Below are 22,980 nucleotides of genomic sequence, written 5' to 3'. Positions count from 1 at the left end.
TGATGATTTAAGCATACAAAATAAACACCCACCCCATTCTGAGCAACCCTCTCCGATCTTCACCCCTTCGGCTGAGTGGCAGGCCTGTGAACATGAGACCTTGAGAAACCTCCACGTACAACATACAGTTATTTTCAAGGCAGAAGTGGGTCCCTTGCTCGCTGCGCCACTGGATTCAAGCTAGCCTGGCTGATGAGGGGTGATATCCCGAAATTATCCCAGGATACTTGTTTGTGGTCCAGGGAGGACCTAGCTAGGCAGTTTGGAGTGGACTGTTCCCATGGGGAACAAGGTCAAGACTGATTTGCATATGGCTGGGTCCAAACTGGGGTGATATGGCTGGCAAAATAACAATGAATTAAATGCAACATCTGTGAATGGGGGTGAGTGAGTGAAACGTTTCAACACTCCATCATTTAATTTTGTGATGTTACGTATGATTCCATTCCAGGTATTCCTTCAACAAATTAATATAACTGAGAACTCTAGCCACATGGACTAAACAGTCTTCATTCAAGTTTACAATCTCAGAAAACATTGAGTTAAATGAAAACCAGGATGCATGATATCTTAAAGACATGGAGTAGTCTGGTAATCTGAAAATGGTCTGTGATCAAATGGCACATGGAGCAGCAAGACACAGAGGCCTGACTTGAACAGGTAAATGGAAGTTGGCTAGCCAGCATTTCACAAGGTGAACCAAGGCTGCTGCCTTTGATAGCCAGCACTAGATGATGATTACGAGATAAGGCCTGAAAATGGAGGGGGAGAGCTCATGTGGCAAAATGTTATTTTGCCTGGATCTCTGAAAATTCTTGCACCACTCCTGGGAGCGAGACTGCTGCTAGTAGCATAGAACTATTGATAATATATTCATATAATGGGCATGCCAAGGCACAGCGGGGACTATTCATAAACTGCATTTTGTAGTACTTTACCAGTACTACAATAATACTACTAAAGTTATACAAAATACTATTCACATATCCACAACTGTAAATCTCCACCTCTACTTCTACTAGTATTTTATGGGAAGCATTCCATACATGTAAAGTTTTCTACTTAGTAGTAAATGTGGGAAGGAGTGGCTAGAAAAAGGGACATGCTAACTAAAAAAAGGGGAGTGGTTTAGGGAGGAGTAAGGAGGAGTTTAGTGAGGGTTAGGGAGGGGTTTAGTGTGCACCCACCCACAAAAGAATAAGCCTGTTGCTATTCACAAACTGCACTTGTAAGTTTACTGTAGCAGAAATGGGACCCAAAAGAGTAGTAAATTACTGCAGCGGAGAGCTGAAGTAAGTCTAGCACCACACAAGGCCAGTCACTAGTATTGCAACACCCTCCAGTAGAAAATAATGGAGGTAGGATCTTAAAATAAAACCCCATATGAAATAATGTTAATTTAAATTAATTTAGCTGTAAAATAGCTAACAATATAAATGCATATAGTTTAATGTTAAAAAATATTACATTTTTAAGTAATTATAAAATATGTCAAAAAAATTTAATTAAAAAAATACTATAACCACATTTTATTGAAAGCTAATTAAATTACTTTTAATTAATTCTATATATCATCTTTAATATTTATCAATGCATGATAAAAAAAGTAGATTTTTATTATAGGAGGAAATGTATTTTTTAATTTAAACTTAAAATTCACTACCTCCATTATTTCCCATGGGAACGTGTTGCAGTATCAAGTGGTTGGCAATGTGTGTGCTGGATTACTACAGTTTCTTTCTTGGCGTTCGTAACTTGCACTTGTAAATGTGGCTTGACCCCTTTTTTCAGGGGATGGAGGGAGAGTCTACACTTTTGAGCACTGTTACACTTGAATTTTGAGAAAAGCCAAGAGTAGTAAAGTTACTTAAAGGTATAAGAATAAACTACATTTGTTAATTATTCACAAGTGTGAGTTACCTTTGTGAATACCCTGCTTGTTTGTGTATTCCCTTTCTCTTCTTTTGTTACTTTCAGCATACGAAAGGGCATCTTGGGTTGGATATAATACAACATATTTCAAAGCTCTGTTGATTGCGCAAAAAAATGGTCAGGTGAGGTTTGTGACAGTCATTGATCGGACCCCCTATACCTGCTATACCAAGGACGGAAGTATTTAACCGTAGTTAGAAGTACTCTGTAACACTCGCCTACTAGCCAGCAGCATAACACTGTGTCCCTAGGCATTACAAATCAGTACTGAGATTCAAATTGTAAGTAAGCACTGAAAGCAATCAAGCAACTCTAGATCAAGCATTTAACAGCCAATGAATACAAAAGGAAACACAGACCATCAAGAAAAGATCAAAACTGATGAGGGGTCAGACTCCACAACTTATCATATGAAAAATGGAAGAAACACATCCAAGAGTGACTTAACCAATGCAATTTAAGGCCTACAAATATGATCCTCTTTTGCCTTTTACGGAAACAGATGAACCCGTGTTGGCAGACATAATGAAAGAGGTGAAAACTCTCAAACCCTTCCTTGTACTAACCTGACACAAACTGCCAAGTATAGAGGGGAAATGCAACTGTGTAGAGAAACTAGCTAAAAAAGGCAGCAGAATTGGGTGGCTTTAATGCTTTCCTTTAAAGCTCCAAGAGCTCGAATCTTAATTTAACAAACTCCATCAAGCCTAAGAAGACTTGAAAAATGGAGTAGAAGGAACAATTGGAGACTATAAAGCATCCAAGAATAAAAAGATAAAAGCAACGTCATATCTTTCCTATCAATTCTTGTGCCTAAACTCCTTGACATTCCTTTAAAGGAACTATTCAATATTTAATGATCCCACCGGCTAAACCCCATGCAACATCCATAAACAAGTCAAAACACAAAGGTGTACTTATATACTTCCTATAACACACTCAAGAATAACAAACTTACCAGCTGCTAGGAAGCAGGAAAAACTAACATGGTGAGGCCAATTAATGTACCTATCATACGATTTGGCTGAAACAACATCAAAGACAAAGAAAAAGTCCTTGGAGATGACACCTACAATGAAAGTCCAAAAGCATAATCTCCCTTGGAGGATGCACAATCACTTACAACAGACTTAACATCTTTGATGAACCACAAGAACTACAAACCTTTGTAGTCTCTCTTACTTATCATGAAATGAAGGCAAATCACTTCACCCCAACAAATCCTCATAACAAAGATAACATGTTCCCCTAATGACAGATCAAGCCAACAAAGAAGTTCAATCACTATGACAGCTCAGAAAACTGATCCGCTCTCTATCACTCATTGAGTGTAAACCCCCCATTGCTAATACTCTTGCAACCAGTTCTTTAAGGTTGCCCATTGGCTTTCTTAATTCAGAAAGAACACCCCACAGTGAATACCGTGATACTCCTCCAAGCATCTAATGACATTTTATGAGGCACAAGATTCTTACACGTTAACAGGAACTGGGCCTAAACTTCATCTTCACCTAATTGTGGAAGAAATCAAGAAACCATGAAGGTCAAAGGGAAATGGTTGTGAGAAACTGTCTAAGCACATGCAAAAAAGAAAAAGAATGAAGAACGAGTTACTTACCTTCGGTAACGACTTTTCTGGTGGATACATTAGCTACCTGTGGATTCCTCACCTAATGAATACTCCCATGGCGCCAGCACTCAACGGAAATCTTCTTCCTAGCTTCTGCATGTCGACGAGGACGTCACACTAGCCCACGCGACGCCGTCTGACGTCATACAGGCAATAAGAGGTCCTCGCCGACGTGCCGACGTCAGTACCAACATTTTTTACGTGCATGAGAACAATAACCCAATGCAATGAAAGAGCAAGGCAACATCCCATAACATTGTAAATCACACAACATTGCAATAAAATGGCTGTAGATTTAATATAACTTTTTTTTTTTTTTTTTTTTAAATCAAACAAACAAATATATATACTAATCATGTATATACACAAAGATATATATATATATATATATACAAATATCCATATATACAAAATCTATTGCAGCCTTGAAGACCAAGAGGAGCGCACTCAAGGATTACTTGGTAAGACCAAAAAGGCAACGAGGAGGCGGGTGGGACCGTGAGGAATCCACAGGTAGCTAATGTATCCATCAGAAAAGTCGTTACCGAAGGTAAGTAACTCGTTCTTCTGATGGATACAACTACCTGTGGATTCCTAATGAATAGAGTCCCAAAGCAGTACCACGCCCGGTGGTGGGTGCCTAAATGGTCAAACCAAGAAATCCTGCAGCACTGACCGTGCAAAATGACCGTCCCTTCTGACCTCAGAGTCCAAACAGTAATGTTTCACAAAAGTGTGAAGGGACGACCAAGTTGCGGCCTTGCAGATGTCGACCACAGGAACACCTCTGGCCAAGGCCGAAGTGGCCGACTTAGCTCTGGTGGAATGAGCTCTAATACCATCAGGAGGATCCTTCTTTGCTAAAGAGTAACAGATTTTAATGCAAAGAACAACCCACCTGGAGAGTGTTCTCTTGTGGACTGCCTTTCCTCTCCTCTTGCCCACGTATCCGATGAATAGCTGATCCTCCAGCCTGAAATCCTTTGTTCTATCAATGAAGAAGCTTAACGCCCTCTTTGGGTCCAAGCGATGTAGTCTCTCTTCCTCCTTAGAAGGATGAGGCGGAGGATAGAACGTGGACAAAGTAATTGTCTGGGCCAAATGGAAAGGTGAAACAACCTTCGGGAGGAAAGCAGCCTTGGTCCTCAACACCACCTTATCCCCATAAAAAGTTGTATAAGGGGGTTTTACCGATAAGGCCTGCAACTCACTCACTCTCCTAGCAGATGTTATAGCCACCAGGAAGACTGTTTTAATAACTAAATACCTTAAGGGGCAAGAATGCATAGGTTCAAAAGGGGACCCCATTAGGAAAGTCAGGACCAAGGACAAATCCCATTGAGGCATAACAAATGGTTTTGGAGGATATTTATTTAGAAGACCTTTCAAGAATCTGAGAACAATAGGGGATTTAAATAACGATGGTTGGTCTGGAAGACAAATGAAGGCTGACAAGGCAGACAAACAACCTTTAATGGTAGCCACTGCACAACCTTTCTGCGCTAGAGACAGAGCAAAAGACAAAACATCTGACAGATGAGCATGTAAGGGATCAATCTGTCTCTCTCCACACCACATAACAAATTTAGACCACCTATTAGCGTAGATAGATTTAGTGGAGTGTCGCCTGGCCGCTAATATAACATCCACTACATCAGGCGGGAGAGAGAAGGAACTCAGGTTGCCCCGTTCAATCTCCAGGCATGTAGGTGCAGACTCTGGAGGTTGGGGTGTAAAACCTGCCCCTGCGACTGCGAGAGGAGGTCTGCCCTGAGAGGGAGACGGAGCGGAGGGCACAGCGAGAGTTGGAGAAGGTCGGAGTACCACACCCTCCTTGGCCAATCCGGAGCTATCAAAATGACTTGGGCCCGGTCTTGGCGAATCTTCCTCAACACTCGAGGAATCAAGGGTATGGGGGGAAACGCGTAAAGGAACTGGCCGCACCAGGTCTGAAACGCGTCCCCCAACGCTCCCTGCATCGGATACTGGAGGCTGCAGAATAACGGACAATGCGCGTTCTCCAGAGTGGCAAACAAATCTATCCGAGGAAACCCCCACATCTGGAAGATTAAACGGACTTGATCTGGATGGAGACGACACTCGTGGTCGGCCGAGAAATGGCGACTAAGACTGTCCGCACGTACATTCAAGACCCCGGCCAGATGATTTGCTACCAAGCAAATCTGATGGTCCTTTGCCCAGGACCATAGTCGAAGAGCTTCTCTGCAGAGAAGGTACGACCCTACTCCTCCCTGTTTGTTTATGTACCACATCGCGGTAGTATTGTCCGTCAGGACCTGTACCGACTGACCATGAAGGGAAGGGAGGAAGGCCTTGAGAGCCAGACGTACAGCCCGTAACTCTAACAGATTGATATGAAACATCTGTTCCTCTGGAGACCAAAGCCCTTTGATCTCCAGATCCCCCAGATGAGCTCCCCACCCTAGAGTGGAAGCATCCGTTATGACCGTGGTCACTGGTGGTGACTGCGCGAACGGCTTTCCTTGTGAAAGATTGTTGCCCGCAATCCACCACTTCAAGTCCACAGCAGCATCTCTGGAGATATTGACAGCACCTTCTAGATCTCCTTTGTGTTGAGACCACTGCCTTCGGAGGCACCACTGAAGAGCCCTCATGTGCCAGCGAGCATGCGTGACCAACAGTATGCAGGAGGCAAACAGACCGAGCAGACGAAGGACCTTGAGGACTGGAACTACCGCTCCATTTCGAAACATTGGAACCAACTCCTGAATATCTTGAATCCGCTGAGGCGGAGGAAAGGCTCGATTCAATGTTGTATCCAGTACTGCCCCTATGAACAGGAGGCGCTGAGAGGGCTCCAGCTGAGATTTGGGCACGTTCACCGAAAAGCCCAGGTCGAACAACAACTGGGTTGTTGACTGCAGATGATGCGACACAAGCTCCGGAGACTTGGCTTTGATCAACCAGTCGTCTAAGTAAGGGAATACTGCTATCCCCTTCCTTCTGAGCTCTGCCGCAACCACTGACATCACCTTCATGAAGACTCGAGGTGCTGAAGTAAGACCAAACGGGAGGACCGCAAACTGAAAGTGCTGCGACCCTACCACAAACCGGAGATACTTCCTGTGCGACTTGAGTATCGGGATATGAAAATAAGCATCCTGCAAGTCGACAGACACCATCCAATCTTCTTTGTTCAATGCCAAAAGCACCTGAGCTAGGGTCAGCATCTTGAACTTTTCCTGTTTGAGGAACCAATTCAAGATCCTCAGATCCAGGATTGGTCTCAACCGACCATCCTTCTTGGGAATCAGGAAGTACCTTGAGTAACAACCTCGACCCCTTTCCTGCTCTGGGACCAACTCCACCGTGCCCTTTGAAAGGAGGACTTGAACCTCCTGTTCTAGCAACAGGAGGTGTTCTTCTGAACAATAAGATGGGCGGGGCAGGATGGGGGGCGGAAACTCCCGAAAGGGAAGGGTGTAGTCTTTTTCCACAATACTGATAACCCAAGTGTCCGATGTAATAGTCTCCCACTTGTGGAGAAAATGCTGTAACCTTCACCCTACAGGAGAGGAGTGAGTGGGAAATGGTGGAAGCCTAAGGCTGCTTTCCCTGCTGCACCCCTCCAGAGGATGAGGAAGAGGCAGAGTGCTGCTGAGAGGCTCCTCTGGTGCGGGCCGTACCCCTCCCTCTAAATGATCTATAGGGGAGGGAAGAGGTGGGTTGCTGGAATCTCCCCCGAAAGGAAGAGGAGGAAGAGCCACGCCCAAATCCACGAAACCTCCTGAAAAATCTGGAGGCGGCAGAAGAAGAAGGAGCTTGCAGCCCTAATGATGTGGCTGTGGCCCTGCTTTCTTTAAATCTCTCCAAGGCCGAATCTGCTTTAGCTCCAAACAGTTTGTCCCCATCAAACGGGAGGTCCAACAGGGTCGACTGCACGTCCGCAGATAACCCTGAGTTACGGAGCCAGGCCTGTCTCCTTGCCACCACAGCCGTGCCCATCGCCCTAGCCACCGAGTCGGTCGTGTCCAGCCCAGACTGGATAATCTGGGTTGCGGCAGCCTGGGCATCCGAGACAACATTCAAGAGTCCCTGGGGAAGCTCCGTAAATGAAGATGAAATATCATCCATAAGAGCATGGATGTATCTCCCCAGAATGCAAGTCGCGTTGGTGGCCTTCAACGCCAAACTGCAAGAGGAAAATATTTTCTTAGATTGTGCATCCAGCTTTTTGGAGTCCCTGTCTCCTGGTACCGTCGGGAAAGATCCAGGCGCTGACTTAGATGAACAGGAGGCTTGCGCCACCAAGCTCTCCGGCGTAGGGTGTCTAGACAGAAAGCCAGGGTCAGATGGTGCAGCTCGATATCTCCTGGCCACAGCCCTATGAACAGCCGAGGAAGATACTGGCTTCTTCCACACCTCTAACACCGGATCAAGCAAAGCCTCATTAAATGGCAAGAGAGGCTCCGCTGCAGCAGACTTCAGTCAGTAAATTCTGCTTCGCCTCTGCCACCGGCAAAGGCAGGTCCAGAAAGTTAGCTGCCTTCCTTACCACAGCGTGAAAGGTAGCAGCCTCCTCCGTATATTCCCCTGGAGATGAAAGGTCCCACTCAGGGGAAGTATCCAGCCCACTGGCTGTATCCAGACCATGCAGTCCATCACCAGAGTCCTCAACCTCTCCTTCCTCCAAGACTCGTTGGTATTCCTGCTCTTCCAAAAGACGGAGAGCACGTCTCCTCGAATGTAGTCTCTCCTCGATACGCGGAGCCGATATGGCCTCCGCCGAAGTCGAAGATCGGCGCCGACCTCCAGAAGCATCCGACGCCGTGTCCGGCGCCACTGGCAGCTTCGGCGCCGAGGTAGGAGCCGGACGAAGAAATCTTGGAGTCTCCGATGGACCCGCCGGAGTCACAGGACGAAATCTTGACGTCAACGGGATGGAAACCTCCGGGGCCAAAACCTCTGGAGCCACCGGAGCGGCCACCGGCGCCGACACGGGCGCCGAGCCCACATTCCCTAAAGGGAGAAAGGCATAAAGGGTGCCGGCCGTAGAGGCGCAGGATCACCCAATGAAAAGGCCAAGGGCCCCGAAGGACCAGCCGGAGCACCTCCTGGAGCCATCTGTTGAAAGATGGTATACATCGCATTCAGAAATGCGGTATTATCGGCTCCAGGGGTGGGAAAAGCCGGATACTGAGGTGCCTGGATCGAAGGCGACCCAGACGCCACCCTCGATGTCTGCGACACCGGAGACAACACAAGAGGCTGCATCACCTCAATCACAGACGCCTGTCCAGGCGAAGTCGGTGACGCCGGAGAGGGCAACGGCGTCGATGGATGTGGCGTGACCGTGGGACTGACCTCCCAAGTCTTCCGACGCCGAGCCGAAGGCGACCTCGAACGAGACTCCTTGCTGGAATGACGCCGTGAATCTCTACGGCGCCGGGAGTCTCGATGACGCTGATGAGACCTTGGCAAAGAAGACTTCTTGTGATGTTTTTTCTCCTTTCTCTTCGACTTCGCCATGAATAGTTTAGCCTCACGTTCTTTCAGGGCCTTCGGATTCATGTGCTGACATGAATCACAAGTTGCGACGTCGTGGTCGGAGCTTAAACACCATAGACAGTCGGAGTGAGGATCAGTAACGGACATCTTGCCGCCACACTCTCGACAGGGCTTGAAACCCGACTTCCTCTGAGGCATTACTACCGCAGAGAAAATCTACGCAGCAGAAAATACACTGTAACTACGAAAGTAACAGTAGCTCCCTCGAAGATAACCGTTTCGAATGCACGGAAAAAAGGGAACTGACGTCGGCGAGGACCTCTTATTGCCTGTATGACGTCAGACGACGTCGCGTGGGCTAGTGTGACGTCCTCGTCGACGTGCAGAAGCTAGGAAGAAGATTTCCGTCGAATGCTGGCGCCATGGAAGTATTCATTAGGTGAGGAATCCACAGGTAGTTGTATCCATCAGAAGCTGCAATTTTGATCCAAAAGAACGTGAATGCACTATCACTGCCATCAAATGTACTAACATGGTAGGTGGGTGGGCCAGCGCCACCATTATATGTTTAGTCTAAATTGAAGTTTATTTCAACAATAGATCATAAAACAATAAACATAAAAACAATGCAACACAATTTGAATGCACCATAAATACAGTGACACACATAAAAGGAGCAAGAATGCAGTCATGTTAATAATTCATCTAGGTCATAGAGTTGATACACTGTGACGTAGACTATTCTCGACACAGGGCAAAAGCTACTCTTCATTTAAAGATACCAGTAGATTTTAACACAGGCTTTAAATATTTGTCCTTGGCAAAGAGAAAAGGTACAAAAGGTGTTGTGGTCTTGACAACTCCACTTTTTTTTTTTTTTTCACTGTAATATAATCCCAAAAAGTCTTAGATATTTGCTATTTGATTGCAGGGGACAGTTACAGTGGATTACCCAGAATGTAGGTATATAGGTACAACCTAGACTGTGTGCAAGTCTGTCACGGTAACTTAACTAATGGATTCAATATGAAATATAACCTCTATTGTTAGTGTTGCACGTATTTTAGTCCAAACAGAAATCCAATATGGAAATGGAACGCATTTCATATAGACTTGCAAGTGCTGCAACCCAGCCTATTGCTAGCAAAACAATTAGATATTGGGAAAGGGATCTCGTAATCTCTTTAGAAGCGTGCTTTCAATGACCAGTCTGCCTGGCACCGTAGGCATAGCCATACTTAGGCTTTTGGGCTTCTACACGTTAAGCACAGTTGGTACATGTAGGGTCCACGACTTTTTCCAAAACTAACAATCCCTCTATTATCAATACGGTGTTTAAAGAAAACCATATCAGAGGGGGAGGGACAATTTACTCTATGCTCTAATACAGTAACCCAATATGGGGATGGGCCGACTGATCACCAATTGCAGTAGATCTTATTTTACTGACTGGCTTGCCAAGCACCAAAACCTTTGATTTATTGAGCATCGGGAGCACATACAGTTAACATAACTTGCACCAGGGAAATGCCTAGAACCAACCTTAGGGTTTACTGCAGCAACCACCAACCCAGACTCAAATCTTTGAATATATGAAACAAATAGCAATGCTTCTAGCAAATACACTGTGTTACTCTTGCATTTTAACTAAAGGGCATGCATGAGGGCTCAGGCGGGAGGCGAGGAGCTAAAACTCATCATCCGAAAAAAATGGGCCTGAACACCATATCAAAAGCAGAGGACAGCGGAGGACTGGAGCTTGCTTATAGATGATATGTTTAGAAATAACCTAATAGAGCTTCAGGCATTGTTCTAGTGTGTGTAATCCATGCTTAAAGCTCAACTTGATACCAGAAAGAAACTCGTCCTTAAAGCCCTTGCTTGAAGTGTATCTAATATCACCCTCCCCAGGAGTTTCACTGATGAGTTAATGAGTGGTACAGGGCAATAACAACAGGCACCATCTTTCTTTTCATTTTTTGAACATGGTGATAATAATTGATAAACGTCATGTCTAGGTACTTCAATATGCTAGACGTCACAATAAAACCCTAGTTATTGGGGTTGGGAGGGCATAACTTCAGGCTGCATTTGTAAGTGTCAATGGGAATGCCACCCAGCAAAGGCAATTACTAGATTGTCTCCCCTTAGTAACTCAAGCCACGTTGTTTACCTTAAAAATAATCTACAGCAATGGTTCCCAACATTTTGACTTCTGTGGACCTCCACTTTATCATTACTGCAACCCGGGGACCCCCACTGAATCATTAATGGTATCTGGGGACCCCCCACTGAGTCATTACTGAAAGCTGGGGACCTAATCTGTTAATATTATTTAATTTTCAGAGCAGTCGCTGACACCCTGAGGAGGCTTCGGGGACCGCAGGTTGGGAACCACTGATCTACAGAGTATCAGTCTATGACATTATTCCAGAGCAACCGTTATCACATACCCCATATCATTTAGATAAGTGTGAGTACCAGCATTCAGCGGGGATACCAACATCAAGATCAGAATCAAGTTAGCAGCCCTCTACCTGACATAATATGCCAGAACACCTTCCCATCATTTTCTGGCACGTGTTTTGCAAAACCTCTAAAATCTACCTGTTGTAATTTTGTTGAGTCTTAGAAATGGTGTTATGATGATCCTGCCTCATTCTACATAACTAAGTCCCTGGAAGATTTTCAGAGGCTTACATAAATCTTGTTTGGCTTCACCGCAAACACTTAGGAACAATATTTTGTTAACATGTAGGTGCTTGTAGGGAGGAGCTATCTTTGTCCGATTTTCACCGATGATGATGATCTCAAGCCCTTTCATAATTGTATCACATTGAGCATCCAGGTCTGAAAAGGTCATAGAAGCTTTGTAGGGTTCAGTTTACCACTAACGCAAGCAGATCAGAAGGGACTATTATAAACCAACATATCGTCTAGCATCATTAGCCACTGACCACATCACCAAGTTTAACATGCAAATGCTCATGCATTTGCTGTACTGCAAACCTAGTGAGTAGAGCCCAGGCACTTTTTAAGACAAAAAAAGGTCAATAGTCGAGGATGCACCTTTTACAAAAAAGGTGGCCGAGGTGGTGTGTCTGAATCAAAGCACCCAGAGAAGCTCTTTAAAAAGGCTGACATATATGGAATTATATCTCCATCTTGGCAATCAATTCTACAGTCTTCTACTAAATCCTGAGTATATTAAATATCTAGTTCTTCAGACACTACAACACAGTCAATGCCAACCCCAAGCTTATTAAAATCTCCTACAATTACACATTCAGGCTAGACAGTACAAAGGAACAGTTTCTGATACCTATACTAACGAAGCATCTAATCAAATTGGTGAACTGTCCCTCCCCATAAAAAATACTATAACTAGAGCAAACTGCGATCACGAACAATTATTGAAAGACAATGAACATTTGATGGCACTATCGGGAGGAGTGAAAGATTCTGTGATTGAGCCAATAAAACCCAAGCGAGTAATCCTCCAGGTGGATGTCTTCTGTCACCTTTCCTGGCTGGTGCGAAGAATGCTTGATAACCATATAAGTGTAGTTCCTTTACCATCTGTGTTTCCTGCAGCAAATGATGTGATATTGCCCTATTTATAACCTCCATCTGCTGCCATTTACCAGCTCTTTAATGATCTAGGGAAGGACAGACAAGGTTGCCACCCAAATGCAGCCCGAGCGGAGAACATTATTGTCACACAAATTGCCACAGTTGCCTTTATCTCAAATGGTTAGCTCCAGTCCCCTTTGTAGTGGGAAGATACTCCATCCTTGCTATCCAATGTAGATAAAGGTTCATATTTACTACTCAGCAATGGTTGATTAGATGGTGCAATGGACAATCGATTAGAACAAAAGAACAGAGGTTTGGTGAATGAGCACCACAATTATCTTCGTGATTTTTGGAGCTGGCACAAGACACCTGGGTCTGTTTTCTTGAGCAGGATGAAAACCTCCTTTCAAACTGATCCCACCACATGGGTGTTATTCAGACATAAAGGCTTATTAGTCATTGGTAAACTTGAAGGAACTTTGTGTGGGTGTCAGTAAACAAAAGCCAAGCTGCAGGCCCTAAATCAAATAGTCTGCATGGTATTGTTGGAATGCTGAAGACCTTTTAAGCACTGCAAGGAGGACAGGAATGTCAGCGCGATACAGTCACCAGAAATGTTTTTTGTCAAGAAGGCCTAATTCACGCATGTGAAAAGCCATTAGGACATCACTGTGAGAGATTCTGCAGCCACATTATGTTTGTTAAACCAAAAGATGGATCAGTTGTTAATACAGTCAACGTTTGACTTAAGGTTATCAGATAGATTTGCACCATCTGGAGTCATCTGCAGGGAAGATGTAAAACTATACACTAAGGGGCTGATGCACTGGGCAGACAGGTTTTGGCAGAGCTAATCCTACCATGAGTAATTCGAGAGAAGTCAGATCAACTCCCATTCCCTGGACCATTAAAGAGGTTGATACTAAGGAGACATCTAATGTAGGCTGTAAAGACATATGGGAAGAGTTGATATGTCTGTTGATATTTAAATATCGAACAGCCTCCATTTTCTGCACCTAAAACCAGCCCCCAACCAGCAAACATCAGAAAGATGCCATAGCCCTAAGGGTGGTTCAAGGTTATTCAGTGTTTGCGAGGAAGTGTTGAAATAGTCTCTGAAAAAGTTCTCAATAAACACCAGTGAACGAGTTATCAGAGAATCAGATATTGCCTCAGCATGGCCAGGGTTCTCTTTCTAACCATCACTGTGCGCATTGGTTAGGCGTAAAAAGGAATTCATATGGTGTTGATTGGAAAGGGTTGGGTAGACACAGCTTTTTTTTTTTTTTTTTTTTTATTTACCTGGTGACGTCTTCGTCTGTGGATAGCTCCCTATCTTTTCCGACACTGGGGACAGGGGCATCACTGCTATGCTACTGGCCTCCTAGCCTGTTACCAGAGGAGACATCCAGGGGCCAGGATACTAGAGGTGTGCACCAGGAGGGAGATTATCCCTCGCATTGGTGCCAGCAGGGCACATAGATGCTCCCCAGCTGTCACAAAGACCAGCCCCCATCCTCCCATCGCCGAACAGTACATGGACTCAACCTACATCCCCCAGGCAATCATAGGAGGAAGGTTAAGTCATTTTAAACCCTGCTGCCCTCCAGAACGCTCTATCGCCCCAGAAATGTGACTCCAATGTCACCCTTTCACCCAACAGCAATGGCAGGAAAGGTCCATTAAGCAGGGTATGTAAGGAACATACAGCATGGACTATATAGCTTAGTTTTGTTGCAGCAGCTGGTATAGGCAAGGACATTGCAATGGTTTCCTTGGAGGGAGTGTTTGAGTCTACACACCCTTGACTGGATGGTTATATACAACAAAGACACGAGATGTACAAGGACAGTTTTTTTCACGGTATAATCCATGCACAACCCAATTCATCTTATTTATTTGGGTGAAAAAAGTGCTATATACAAGGCACATCTATATACAGAACTAGGGCTGACAAATGATCCAGTTCTGATGGCCCGACTCAATGTAAGAGTACAATCTGTTTATCACTACAATCAGTGTTGGTCTGCTAATAAGGTTAACAATGTTTCGACACATAAATCAGTTTAACCAGGTCATCATCAGAAAAAAACGTGGTAGCAACAGAAAGTGAGAAGTAGCTCGTGTCCAGGTGTTATAAAGGTCTCCTGATGTGAAGGCTCTTAAAAATGTTTCTGGCCCGCTTAACAAACAAAGTTTATTAACAGGAGGATTGAAACCATCAAACACCGATGGAGGACCAGTGTTCCATGTCCCCCAGACATTTTTCACAAGTGCCAAATTCTGCCCGCTTCTCAGAGCAGTCAACAAGCTACTTCTCACGTTTGTCCTGATGTTGACTGAGTTAAATCTGCTCTGTAGATCCAGCCTTTGTGGAGTGATGCCACTTACAGCAGGGTAACCTCCAGCCTGCAGCACTCACAACAACACAACAGAGGCACAAAGAGGTGTGAGGTTTCCACACTAGAAATGTGATTAAGAAAGACAAAAGGCTTGACCTCACCTAAAGGAGGTATTTCTTCTTGCACAGCAAGTCCAACCCCTCACACCTTCAGTAAACCAAAAGACAATACTTCAGGACGTCTAATCAGCAGCCCTTTACTAACTTCATTGAATGTGTTAAGGGTGTGCTGTTGCCATCCTCCTCACACTTCCTCCACATTACAGCTGCTGGAGGGTGGAGATGCAGACAAGGGTGCCTGCAGCTCCACCCTCCATCAACTGTAATGCTATCAATGCAGGCTGAGAAGCTGTTCTCACCCTCCATCTTGTGCCAACACAAACCACAAGCATCCAAATGGATTTGCTTTGTAGTAATTTGAGATGAACATCAGAAGACATTCAATTCAGCATTTGAAAAATCTTGTTTTCAATGTGTACTTTATTTGCCCAAGTATTTTCTTACATTGGTATATGCTTGAGGTTACTGCTTCATTTGAGTGCAGCCTAATGATTGATATCTCCCTACATATGTGTCATGTATTTACCTTTTCCTTCCAATCCTTGAGCTGATCAACTGAACTGGCTGAAACGGTGGTCTAGATTAACAGCAGACAGCCTGTTTACCTGATTGTAGTGCCAAACAAAATACCTAATGTAGCACTATCTTCATATACAAATGACATTGTTCCTTTCTATAGTCTTGCAACCTCAAATGTTATGTTATCTCCAAAATATCCTCTAGATCCCTAAACTTTGGCATGAAACCGATCTTTACCTAAAACCTCTGATCATTGCCTCTCATTTTATTCTTTCAAATAGCCCTCTCTTTCCTTTCCATCCTCTGATGCCTCCTCTTTTGGAGCACAACCTACTATCCCACATGCATGTTGGCTTTGATTTGTCATTGTATTTCTGCTAATTGCTCACAACTCATTTACAGGATCACAACGTTTCCTCCTTCCTCTGTAAGTCAGATCGCTGTAACCTCACAATTCCTATTCTCCTTTAGCTCATGTATTAATCACACCAACCATGGGCAAGAACTCACATAAATCTCACTATTGGTTATACCCAACTCCTATTAATTTAATCCATCACAAAGAAACTGCAGCGAATGTATGGAGTGGTTTTCTTAGGCACACAGGACTAATCCTAATATCCAAGAATGACTAATAACACTGGATTAACCGCTAGCCTTGGGTTCTGGGGGCAGTGTGCTGACTACCAAAAGTAGCTTCAATGCTTCATCTGGGTAGTAAGTGACATATAAATGAAATTACAATTATACTTTTTTTTAGGTACAAAGCCACGAAGCATGGGACAGCCCAGTCTCCTCCAGGCTCAGACACAAGTGATCGGGCGCCTTTGGCCTGTGCGCATCCAGGACAGTGGAGAAGTTGGATCCACTTTCTGTTTGTCCGTGTTAGTGGGTGGGATCAGATACGGAACAGGGAACTCTGGTGCTTGTAGGTCCTTGTGCACCTCCACTTCCATCTTCGCAGGTGATTTTCCTGCTGTGTGTCGATGCAGAGTGGAAGTTGGGTCCGCTTTGTGCAATTGGCACCAGTAAGTTGGAACAGGTACTGCACTCTGATACTTGAAGACGCAAGATCACTTTTACCACTGTCTTCTCAGGCCCTTCTCCTGTCGCATGTCCACTATTATCATCTGGAACGTCATCTGGAACCTGCTGAACACTTATGCCGTAACTCTGGTTGCGCCACCTTTTGGAAGGAGAAACAACATCCGACATATCCTTTTTCCACAAAACCTGATCAATCATTGGACATGGCCATAATACTTACATAGATGTCATCAGTGACAGAATATCTTCTACAAGATAGACTCCTACTGCATTGCAAAAAGTATTTAAAAGGCTAATAGAAGATGAAAACAATTATTTTTTAAAAGTCTCCAGTTTGGGTTCCAAACTCCACTTCCTGTGTATGTCTCAGATGAAATCTCTTATAAAACATGCCACCACCCCAGTGGCCTAACACGGGTATCATGGGCTCTGAAGCAAGCAAAGAAGATTAGCATTAAACTACAGAGCTAATTGGGGTGCAGTGGGCCCTTCACAATCCTGAACACCAGTGTTGCTACACCTGCTGCAAAAATGATGTGCCCTTGCTTACGGGTCTCCAAGTCCCACCTTTCTTTCCTTTTCTCCTCTCTATCATCATCCTGTTCTCTTCCCAACACTTGCTCCCTTTAGTCCTCTCTTTCCTTTCCTCTTCCTCTCTCTTCCTCTCTTCTTACTCTCACACATTATCTTCTTCCTCTCTTCTTTCCCTGGCAGCATCTTCAGCCAACATTGGTGTATTATTTCTACTGTTGCTAAAATAAGCAGTTCCACAGTCGTTGCACCTGTACAGTGACCCAGAAAGTTATGATTGATGCTGGTGTAGATTTAGAAAACCATGGTATACTGTTCGAACGTATGCCCCTGCGATGTGTGTAAATGAATACGACAATTTAAAATCAGAGTAAAAGGAACAGTGATATGAGAGCATTTTGTTTGTAGTAGACCTGGCTTAGCGTGTGAAGAGGTGGTTTCTCTGGGAAAACTGACAATCAGGGGTGCCCCTGGCGAGTCACTCGAATGTGCCTGCAGTCCTGGAACAAACTTTGCACATCTGATGGTAGAGGGCCACCAGGATGAGTTGGCAGCATGGGAAAATGGTGAAAAGCAAGTGGGGGAGAGCAATGCGATTCAAGGGGTCTATGGTGAGGGGGTGAATGGGACATTCCCTCCTCTATCAGCCGCAGTTCACCATGCGTGCCTGCTTGGCGGGAGCGACGGCAGGTGCATCCTTCTCTCCTGCCATTGGATGGCAATGCCAGAAACTGATGACCGACTCTGACGATTTAAAGGCAAACCTTTGTCTACTACTACATACAGGCCGTCCTTTCTAATGGTAGTGGGTGTGACCACTGACCCATACTTTCAGAAGTAATGAGGACATCTGGTTTTGGCCCATTAAACCATAGCAACTTAAACTATATTCTAAGTCCTGCTTCCTGTACTCTAGACACAACAGGATCCTAGGGCCAGATATAGCAAAGGGTTTTTCCCATTCTGTGTCAATGGGAAAATGTGTTCGTACATATGGCCCCTAGTGCTTAGCTTGAATTGAGGTCAGATAGAGGCTACGCATAGAACTGGTCAACAATGTCCTAACAGCAGCACCCTGGGGGATGCCGCTGGTGCTCTTGCTGAGGATCTGCAGAGAATAGGGTATGGCCACATGTTGCATTCTATCTTCCAAGAAGTACCCAGTCCAATTGACAGCAATGAATTCAATTTCTGCTTGGGCCAGGCATGCTCATAGGATGTTTTGATAAATGGTGTCAAATGCCGCTGACAGTTCTAGGTACTCAAGATGCTGAGTGCACAGATGCCTGGCACAACTTATCCATCTGGGGGAACAAACACTGTCTCCCTAGCTATGCAGCTTCTGAAACCAGGCTTAGAGGCAATGACTAGATCACACAGTGCTTAATTTGTAAATAAAAAGGTGCCGGTGCCCAAAGCCCTCCTCTTAAAATCTGGCTGCTGCAATTAAATCTGCCAGCACTGAATACTGAGGCAGCGTAAACCCGAAGCCATCTCGGACCTTTTCAATCCATTTACGGCCACTCCCTGCCCCTTCAGCTCATCCTGCAACTTTCTGCTTTCTATCATTGTGATGCTTTTTCGTTTTTCCCTTCCTCCGTCTTTCCCAAACGTGTCTTTTGCTCGCAGCAAATGCTTGAGGCTGAAGACTAAGCCCCGGCCCTAAAAAATAAGTGCCGGTGCTCAGCACCGGAAACAGCAAGCACAAATTAAGCTCTGAGATCCCAAACACCTTAGCAGGAGGTGGGCGTACTTTGCTTTCTCAATCAACTACACTGGAGAGGGCAGGCTGGAGGTGTGGTGAATGTTAGCATGAGAAAAGATGATAAAAGTGTACAACACGTCTTTGCAAAGTCAAAAGGTGTGGCTTTAACGTGAAAAAGCGTGCAAATCTTCGCAGGCAGCCTAGCCCACTAAATTAGAATGTTTAGCTTGGTTGAATTAATAGATGTATACTAATATTTTTTTTTAAAGTGTATTCAGGATGAAAATGTTTGTATTTTAAAAAATCAGTTGATTAGTTTGAAAAAAATGTCTGGCGTTGTAAAATGTATTTAAAGACAATATTTGAGTGAGGAATCATACAGCACTGGGGGTACCTATGACTTATATCACTACCTTGGTACCAGAGGCATTAAAGCTATAACTTATATATTACACATGCAAAGACATTCCAAATTCATGAAGCCTTTTTTGCATTACTGGTGGTAACTCCAGGGCACTGAGGTGATCTCTAATGTAATCTTGTCTGATATGCTCACTATAAAAACAGTAGTAACAGTAGCTCGAGATGATATTTACTGAACATATGTGGCTCTTTTGACAGAAAAGGCTGGAACCCCCTGACATATAACATAAAGAATTGAATAGAACAAACAGAGTATTGATTGTATTTTTCAGCTGTAAAATAGTTGCTCAGACGTCCCAATAGAAGCCTTCCCTGGAACGCAGAATGAATAGCGAATATCATGAGGTAAGAGAGTGATGCTTCTCTTGATGCAGCCAAAACCCTCTTTAAGTATATTTTAAATAGTTGGTAGTAATACATCCTGCAGACAGCTGCGCTGTCGGGCCAGACCTAAAAAGGAATGAATGATTTTAAGGCCTCAGAGTTGTATATGTTCCTGAAGTGCCTTTCTTGCTATGTTACGCTATGTTTGTTGCCGCTGTCAGTGCACCCGGCTTCTACAAAGGTTCTTGTTGCTGAAACAAATGGAGGAGCTAAGATGAATGTGAATGGGAAGTTGGAATACTTGTTTTTCTACGTTTAAGAACAGTAGCAATGAGCAATTTAGTAGTAAGTATTAAACATTTTCCAGCCACCCCCATCTCTCCCACATATGCTACTAAAAGATATACCTGTGTGCGGGGAGATCTCTGCTGTCTGGTCAGAAATGCTCTTTCAACAAGACAACCGCATTTGGATTCGTTTTTGACTTCCATGGTCAGAGTGTGCATCTCTTGCAATATTAAAACTCTGGTTAGAATATCTTGAAAAGTGGAATCTTCCACAATTGATTGAATTACACGAAGAATCTCTACTACAGCAGCCAATGAAAGAGGCTCAGGGAAAGCAATCTTTAGCCTAATAAAAACAAGGTTCCACAATAGAGAAACTTAGGGCCTCATTACGAGTTTGACGGTCATGAGACTGTCGAAATTGCGGAATTTCTCAGCGAGGTAGGAGAAAGAGCATCCTCCACTGTTGATTCAGCGGATGCGGGGGTTGAGGCAGAGACCTACACAGGTTTGAAGAGCATTTTGTAGCATGTCAGTAGTACTATTGTAGTACTAATAAACGTTCTACAAAAACTACTTTGTGACTAGGACCCAAGGGGTTTTCTTTAAAGACAAAAAAAATTGATACTTTTTCGCCTTTATGTATTGTTTGTAGGAGAAATTGATCTAATTGTATCCTGCAATTATATACAAGGGAAATCTGACAAAACTAAGCACCATGGCAAAAAGAATAAAGGTGGGGGGTATTGCAGCCGGTTTGTGTTCAGGACATTACATGCTGGGGCAGTACTGAGCCCTTGACAGCAAATGTTCGCATTGATATGGGCTTTAGAAAAGAGGCTCTGCTTTCATGAAGAGAGAGAAGGGCTTTTCCAGAGACAGGACCTGGTTTTTCCAACTTCTGAACCCTAGCTTCTGACGACGAGCAAGCTCAACTGAACGCTGGAGCGAGTAGGTAAGCCACTGATCAAGAACGCAAGGGCCAGCTATCTCAAACCAAAGCAAAGGACGTCTCAAGGAAAGGAAAGACTCTGACCCATGAGGACCTTTCCTGTCACAAATAAGTACCACTATAGCCTTATAGCCTGCCATAGCAGGCTATACCGACCATTAAGGGCCCTCTTCAGCGTTTGTGGCCCGACTCGAAGGTGAGGGCCTTTAACAAGGAAGAGGGACTTTAATGGTCGTTATAGCCCCGCTATGGTGGGCCATAAGGCTATGTTACAGCATTCTGCCACTAGAGGGCAGAATGTTCTAATAAATAAAACAAAGGCCTCCCGAAGCCCGAGGGGAATGACATCTGTTGCTGTGAGACAACCACTGGAATGTAGGCGCTCTGGGCTTCTACCGTTTATTAGAAGCCTGGAGCACTCCATTGTCCTCAATGCAGCTCCCAAAATTCAAGTGTTCTAATACAGGACACTACACCTCCAATCTACTCACTACCGCAACCACGAACCGAATCTCAGAAAACACACTCCACTTGTTCAATAACTGGCATCAGAGAAAAGAGATCATACAGCAAATTTAGAGAGCCTTAATTTTGTATCTTGATTGGATGCACCAGAGCAGTAACCCCATTGAAGGCACTGAACTTTGCTGAGGGGGCACCATAGAAAATATTATAAAACATTTTAGGGACAAGTTACACCCCGTGGTGAGTGAGCCACCCTCGGCAGTCCCTTTCTAGCTAGGTTACCTATTACCTCATGTCACCAAGGATGCAATAGTCCAGGGCTCGGTTTTCCTTTGAGCCAGTCCAATTGCTTATATCGATGAGACTCAGGAATACAACTACCAGAATGCATTTGGGTGTAAAACAAAAGCCCAGAGCTGCAACATTGCCATCTGGTAGCCTTATTATTGAAGGAGTATGCAGAGGGAAGGCACCTAGGAGGACTGGCTCACAATTACCCTCACCGTAACATGGGGTAGTAGGCAAAGAAGGGCCCCCAATATATTTTGCATAGAGTGTCATCATTTAGATGACACAGAGAAGAAAAGACAATTATATTATATTACAATGTGCGTGACAAGCTACTGCTCCAAAACTTTCTCCACTGCACGTTTTTAAGATATTGAGGGTAAACAAGGCTCTAGATCAGTGGTTCCCAACCTGTGGTCCGGGCACCCCTGTGGGTACGGGAAGCCTCCTCAGGGGGTCCGCGACTGCTTAGACAATTGAATAATATTAACAGATTAGGACCCCAGGTTTCAGTAATGACTCATTGGGGGGTCCCCAGATTCCAATAATTATTCAGTGGGGGTCCCCGAATTCCAGTAATGATAAAGTGGGGGTCCTCAGAAGTCAGAAGTTTGGGAACCACTGCTCTAGATTTCAGAACTGTATACACAAAAACGCAGATCAGGTTCCCAGAAGATGTATGACGGATGCAACGTATCAGAGGTATTTATATTGAAAGATCAGAGGGTTGGTCAACTGTCCCGCCAGCGCAGCTCGGAGCATCTTTCTGCTCGTTAGATGCCTCCTGGCAGGGCCCACGCTCCCCAGAGACAGCCGGTGAGACCGGTGGAACCGCAAAGGATCCGCGCGTGGGAGCACAACTCGCAGCCAGTGGGACACAGAACCAATTAAAACGTCCATCTGCTATAAGAACAAGGTGCTATGCAGTTCACTTCTTGGAAGCGGGACCAGGAAGTGCCACGCAGCGAGGGCTCCCTGCCACTTTCAGGTTCTTTTGTGTTTACTGTCAAGCTATAACGTTCTCTGTTGCAATGGCATTATACTGTATATGTGTGTATATGCATATATATATATATATATATATATATATATACATGTTTAAATTATACACACACACACACACATATACATACACACAAATATATTTACACACACACACATATACTGTATACATACATATATATTTACACACAGATGCACATATATACACATACATATTTACACACACACACACACATATATATGTATATACATATATATATATATATATATATATATATACATACATACATATATATATTTTTTAACTCAGCGTGTGCGGGCTGCATTCTAGTCGCCAGCTCCTCTGCT

General features: G+C 44.3%; 1 protein-coding gene across 5 annotated transcripts in view; it reads right to left on the bottom strand.

Moving 5' to 3' along the window:
• STXBP5L (syntaxin binding protein 5L) overlaps positions 1-22,980 on the bottom strand; it is a 1,301,131-nt gene that overhangs the window by 477,272 nt on the left and 800,879 nt on the right. The window lies entirely within an intron of this gene.

Source organism: Pleurodeles waltl, chromosome 8 (genome assembly GCF_031143425.1).
Source record: "Pleurodeles waltl isolate 20211129_DDA chromosome 8, aPleWal1.hap1.20221129, whole genome shotgun sequence".
NCBI lineage: Eukaryota > Metazoa > Chordata > Amphibia > Caudata > Salamandridae > Pleurodeles > Pleurodeles waltl.
This window is presented reverse-complemented; position numbering and strand designations above follow the sequence as displayed.